This window comes from Cupressus sempervirens, chromosome 10, assembly GCF_028749045.1.
Source record: "Cupressus sempervirens isolate cs-2001-9-10 chromosome 10, ASM2874904v1, whole genome shotgun sequence".
Taxonomy (NCBI): Eukaryota; Viridiplantae; Streptophyta; class Pinopsida; order Cupressales; family Cupressaceae; genus Cupressus; species Cupressus sempervirens.
In genome coordinates this window covers 472399336-472406556 of record NC_143127.1, presented here as the reverse complement: position 1 = coordinate 472406556, position 7221 = coordinate 472399336, and positions in this window count along the sequence as shown.

Below are 7221 nucleotides of genomic sequence, written 5' to 3'. Positions count from 1 at the left end.
CTCCACATTTGTCTCTTCTTTCAACACCACAAAGACTACCTTAGGAGTTTCCTATAAGAAAATCACTTTTGATGATTATGCTCAGTTGTTAGAGGATGAACAAACTAAGTTGACAACAATGGGGATTCTCAATTCTTCAAAGTCTAAGGCATTGGTGGCTAATAATGAGGGTTCTCAAAATTCAACTGGTCAAAGTCCAAACAAAGGAAAGGGCAAAAAGAAGAAGTGGAAGAATAACAAACAAGAGGATACAGAAAAGTCAACACCAAAATTAAATCAACAACAAGCCAAGTCTTCCTCAAATACAAATAAAAAGGGGGACACTAATTAAGAGAAGAAAAAGTATGCCTATTGTAAGAAGATGGGTCATGATAAATAGTGTTATCAAAAATAGATTGATGAGTTGAAGAACATCATGACGAAGCACAATGTTCCACTACCTAATGCTTATAAAGAGAAAGGATCTTCATCTTCAAATTCTAAGGGCAAAGGGCATGCTTTACTCATAAACACTGTTAGTCAGGGAGAATGGATCATTGATTCAGGTGCCACCCATCATATGGGTGCATCAAAGAGAGATTTTTCTTCTATGACACATTCAGAGGTACCACACATCTTTGTAGGAGATGATACTAAAGTGGAAGTTGAAGGTAAAGGTGAACTTGGGATGAACAATGGAGCGTTCAAGGATCTTCTATATGTTCCTAATCTTACCTCCAACCTTATTTCAGTCTACCAAATGACTCATTATGGAGGTGGAAATAAAGTTGAATTTCTTCTAGATTCAGTGGTAGTGAAAAGCATCAAGGATGACTCTATGATTGCAATAGGTGAAGCCAATCATGATTCAAGGCTTTACACTTTCTCTTCCTTTGTGCCAAAATCAAATACACGCGCCTTGTTATTACATTCAAATGCAGGAAGAAAACTATGGCATGAGAGATTTGGACATCTCAACTATAGATATCTTCAATAGCTTAGCAAAAAGAAAATGGTTAATGGTCTACCTCAAGACCAGTTTTCAGAAGGTGTTTGTTTAGGTTGCTCACTTTGAAAACATCCTTAAAAAATGTACGACAAGGGAAAGTCTTGGAAAGCATACTGTGTTCTTGAATTGGTTCATAGTGATGTAGTGGGCCCATTTCTAGTGCCATCATTTGGCAAGTCTCCCTATGCACTCACCTTCATAGATGACTACTCTCACTTTACTTGGGTTTTCTTCATGGCTCATAAGAGTGAAGTGTTTGAAAAAATTCTCAGCTTCAAGGTTCAAGTGGAAAAGCAGTCAGGGAAAGCCATCAAAGTTCTTTGAATGGATAATGGGGGGAGTATGTGAACACAAGACTAATAGACTTTTGCACTCAAAAGGGAATTGACCTTCAGCATTCAATACCATATACGCCACAACAGAATGGTGTTGCTGAAAGGAAAAATAGAACTCTCGAGGAGATGACCACTTGCATGCTACAAAACAAGTCTCTTGATCAAGTCTTTTTGGGTTGAAGCAGTGAATTGTGCTAACTATATTCAAAATAGGAGTCCTCATAAAGCTTTGGATAGTATAACTCCTTTTGAAGCATGGACTTGCAAGAAACTTATGGTTAAGTACTTTAGAGTCTTTGGTTGTCCAGCATGGGCCAGAATACCTCCACAGAAATGCAACGCATTGGAGCTCAAAGCAAACCTTGCATCCTTGTTGGATATGTGGACTCACATAAAGCCTACAAGTTAATGGATCCAGAGACACATGACATATTCTATGAGGAGTGTACATTTTGAAGAAAGTTGTCCAAGCTTTACTTCTTCAACTCCTCCTTCATTGAAGAGAGTGATAGTGATAACAATGACATGGAAGATGTGTGTCCACGACCAAAACAGAGGCATCAAACAGTTGAGGTTGAGGATACTCCTGCTACATCTTCTACTATACCTAGATGGCTAAGCTGAGATTGGATGCAGCAAGACCAATGGCAGGGAATCCTTCAGATACCAAAAGGACAAGATCATACCACAACTCACTCCCACATGCTTATATTGCAATTGCTTCAAATCAACAACCATTTAAGAAGCATCAGGAATTCTAGAATGGGATAGAACAATGGAGGAAGAATATAATTCTATCATGAGAAATGATACATGGGACTTGGTCTCTATTCCTAAGGGAAGAAAATCTGGTTTGGTGTAAGTGGATCTATCGAACTAAGTTTGCAGCGGATGGAAGTGTTGATAAACATAAGGCTTGACTTTTTGCAAAAGGTTTTTCTCAAGTACCTGGCATTGATTACACTGAGACCTTTGCACCAGTGGCAAAAATGAATTCCATTCATTTGACACTAGCTATAGGAGTAGCTTAGAATTGGGTTGTTCATCTGATGGATGTGAAAAGCACATTCTTGAATGGAAATCTTCATGCGAATATTTATATGGAGAAGCCACAGGGATTCATACAAGAGGCTAACTTAGTTTGCAAATTGAAGAAGTCTATCTATGGACTTAAACAAGCTCCAAGAGCTTGGTATGCCAAGATGGATTCTTTTCTTCTCTCAGCAGGGTTCACCAAATGCCATTCTGATCCGAATGTCTACATTCTTCAAAGGGATGATTCACATTTGCTTCTTGTTCTTTATGTTGATGACTTGATCATTAGAGGGAGCACAACATCCATTATTGATAGTGTCAAGGCTACTTTGCAGGATAGGTTTTTGATTACAGACTTGGATCTACCACACTATTCCTTGGTATACAGATACATTAGCCTTCATCAAGGATCACATTAGTACAACCCAAGTATGCTCTTGATCTACTAGCTCGGTTTTGCATGAGTGACTGCAAGGCTACATCTACTCCCTTTCCTTTAGGTGTTAAGTTAGAAACCAAGTGTTCTACTCCACTTGTTGATGCGACTTTGTATACACTTGGTTGGAAGCCTCGTCTACTTGACACATACACACCCTGACATCTCATTTGTAGTTGGCATGGTTTCTCATGTCATGCAAGAGCCACATGAAATTAATTGGAAGGCAATCCAACGAATCTTGCACTATATCCAGGGTACACATACACATGAGATACACTATGCAGCTAGTACAAGACTTCAATTAGTGGGATATACAGACTATGACTATGTAGGGGACCTTGATTCTCGCAAGTCTACTTCAGGATATATGTTTCATCTTGGTTTCGGCCCCATTTGTTGGCAGAGTAAAAAGTAGAACACCATTTCTCTTTCATCAACTGAGGTTGAGTATCGAGGAGCTATGAATGCAACAACAAAGGCTATTTGGCTACAACATATTTAGGAGGAGTTTGGTTTTGATCTACCCAGACTCACAATCATCCATTGTGATAACCAGAGTGCTATTGAGATCTCAAAACATCCAGTGCAACATCATCGCACCAAACATATTGAGGTTCATATGCACTACATCAGAGAGCCAATTCATGAGCGGGTCATGACATTGCAATATTGTCCTACTGAGTAGTAGGTAGCCGACATCTTCACCAAGCCCTTCATGGAGATCAAGTATCTTCATTTACGAGATCTCTTAGGGGTGAGGGATTTTTCACCAGAGGGGTCACGTGATCCTTCTCTTCTATATTGTACATATCTCTCTTTTTGAAGGAGGTTTTTTCCCATGAGGTTTTCCCTCTTTCTCTATTTTCAGAGAGATTTCATTGCATTTCAACATTGCATTTGTACTTGGGTACCTAACATGGCCTAGTAGCTAGGACCCATTATGCATTTCACCATAGCTTTTTAAAGCTTAAGTGCATTCCCCTAAGTTGCACTTAAGGGTGGGTGTTAGTGTAAATAATAATTATTTACACTTTACTTAAGTTTACTTAGGATAAATACATTATTTTATTATTTATTAGGTTAGACACCTAGGAGTATACATACTCATATGAGTTGTCATCTTGACAACACATGAGTTAGCAACTCTAATTTAGCACATGGTGTCTACAACACTGGAGTTTGCATAATCAACTGAGTTTTCATGTTGGCAACATAGTTGTTAGCACTCTTAATTAAGCACATGGTGTCTGCAACATAATTTTATGTGACACACCTTTGTAGGTATCCTCTCATCATCACACTAACTCCTGTGCTTAATGGAGGATAATCCACTCTTGGTGGGCATGTGCTTAGTTGTGAGGCTTATCATAATGCTAACTCCTAGACATTCTAGAAGCATTCTAGAGGCCTTTATATACAGACACTCCTAGTGTACTTGTACGTCAATTGAATATCATATTATTATTCTAATCATACTTTGTTGGTCTATTTTGTGCTAGTTGTTGAGCTTCTTGGTCTTGGGTGATTTTTTCCTAAGGCAAATTCTTACACTATGAAGCAATAAATAACTGCTTCTTATGGCGAAGAAATCATTTGTAAGAGAGTCATATGTTGGTGAAAGCGGGGGAATGAGTATCAAAAGCCAAGCACAAGGAGTGGTGGAAAGTTTTACAAGTATCATCAAACCACTAGTTCATAGCCGTTGAGCAAATATGGGGGTGCTCGAAATGGAGTGTTGGGGGATAGAGAGGAGAGTCGACTCCCAAATCACAATGGCCAATAGAGCCCTCTGATTAAATCTTCAACATTTATTACTGGAGCATGCTTTCTCACAATTCTAAAAGCTAGATTTATTAGTGGGTCATGCAATGAATGTCACCAACGCAAAGTGAGCAAGTTTCCATTTTTTAACAAAGACCATTTGTGTGGCCTTGCATTACTAAAGCTCCATCTGCTCCAACACAAACCAACTTTTTGGCAATCATCAAGTTATTCATGCCTCCATATTCAATTAAAGAAATTTACTAGTTGAAATACATTTTTTGTTGTTGCACTATCCTTTTTAGCATCAAATAGTAGATGAGGTTGGAGAATATGATTTTGTACAATATATATGCATCCATACCCACAAGATATTATCTACTACCATAACTTCACCTGAAGACAATTCAAAAAACTTTCTCTTATTTTTTTTCAATTACATCTTGCTCGACCTTAGCAAGAACCTTGACATCCTCATTCATTGTATACTAATGACTGTTAGGATAGGAACTTTCAAAAAGTGTAATAAAACAGTCATAGCATGTCCTCTACTCAAGATATTAAAAACAACACTTAACTGAACAAGTTTCCTAGTTGTTCTACTTGCATTGCTTTTCTAAAAATAACTTCATTAAAACCTTTAACTTCAGTAGGCTTCATCTATATTTTCTCTTGAAAAAAAAATTTCTTCAACATTCTTAACATGTTGACATTATTTCTTTTTTTTTCATCATATTTTTTATTTTCTTCATGATTTATTTTTCATAAACGTTAATGATATGTTATTCTATGGTATCAAGTTTTAGCTACAACCTCTTTTCCTTGTTATGTTTCTAAGTGCAAACTTACACCTACATTTTATTGGAGGCTCACCTTTAATTGGATTCCCCACTAGTTCAATGAATGAGTATTTAAACACTTAAACAATTTGAATTTCCTCGACATATCCCACTGCAAATACTTTTTTTATTTGGATTTTTTTCCCTTTAGTTCATCATCATCATCTCATTCATCGTCATTATCTATGGCATTCTCACTTGAATCTATTATATCATTTCGACTAACCTGGGTATCTGTTAGAAAATATTCTTCAAATTCATCGCGATTTGAGATATTAAGTTCACCACCTTCTTCAATGTGTGGTGTAGGTCATAAATCTTGTATTTGTACAAGTGATGATGTACCTTCCTTATTTTCACCATTAACATTACCAACACCAAAGTACAAAGATAAGATTTTGAATTCTATTAACCTCTCTTGGCTTTCCTCACATTGAGGAGTCCTACACTTCTTCTTCTTGACATCTCCAACGAAATAAAGGTTGCAAGAAAATATCAACATGTTTAAGAAGCAATAATAGACTATATGATTCATTGACTTTACAACCTACAATATAGATGTATAAGGTATCTTAGGTGGCCATTAACGAGTCCCCACTCAATATGAATGAAATCAAAATTGCAAACAAATAGGAGACAAATTCAAAATAACATTGCAAAACTTCAAAAAAATGATCACTTACCTTTAGGTCATGAGTAGATGACAATGCAATCAACAACAATGCTTGTTCTTGGCTTGAAACTTAGCTATTGATCTAAATTTTGAGATCAAAACTGATGAAATTGGGTAGAAATAAATCTGATCTTTGATAATATTCACATCAATTCCTTATTTGATGAATTTGGCAGGAATTTTATATAGTATACAAGTATTTGGCAAATCTTCCTTAATTATAATGTCTTATGTACTATTCGGGGCGATTATGGACCATCCAATTAATTGGCAATTATAATATTGTTGGTAAAAATTGTAGTGAATTGAGACATGCTTCCACAAAATATCAAGTGAATTAGGTCCTCCCACAAATAGATCTTTATATGGTTATTGGCAAACTACGATCATTGACTAAGACAAGCTTCAAAAATTGTAGGTGAAAATATTGAATTTACCATATGGAAAATGTAGATTCTATTGGTGAAGACTTTATAGAGATACAATTGATTGTATAAAACAATGGGAGATTGGGAATTGCATTGTACCATGTATTTAAAAAGTCAAAGCAAAATTTCCACCCAACCAATACAATTTATTTGCAAATTCCAAGTTTTTGATTAGGAAAACAGGTTTTGAAGGGACCCTGAAACCCACAACAAAGCTGGTTTTAGAAAAAGGGACCTAAAACCCTCACTAAAGATATTTAATACGTTCTATTGAACGAAACAGGACACAGACAAGATGAGACAAAAACAAAGAAAAGGGACACAACAAGAACACATCCCCAACAAACCACAGGTTCCACAAGTTTTTAAAGAACCCTGAAACCCTATAGATTATACAAGAAGAAATTGGCAGTATAGAAGGTACAACATATGAAGCTCATATTGCCCACAACCTGGATGAAATACATAAAAGATTAAGCTTTTCCTTTATCTCCCTTCTTCAGGGAGCGACATGTCATATCAAATTGTAGGGGGGTTTTTTTTATGATGTTTTCCAATTACAAGGGTCCACCCCTCCACCATAAAGGCCTTCTTCTACCAATCTTGGGAAACCAAGTCCTGAGACCCCAAGATAACAGAAGAAGGACCTACTATAGAAGGACCAATAGAGACATCAGATCCAATAACAACACTAGCACCAACAACAACCACAAATTCAGAAAT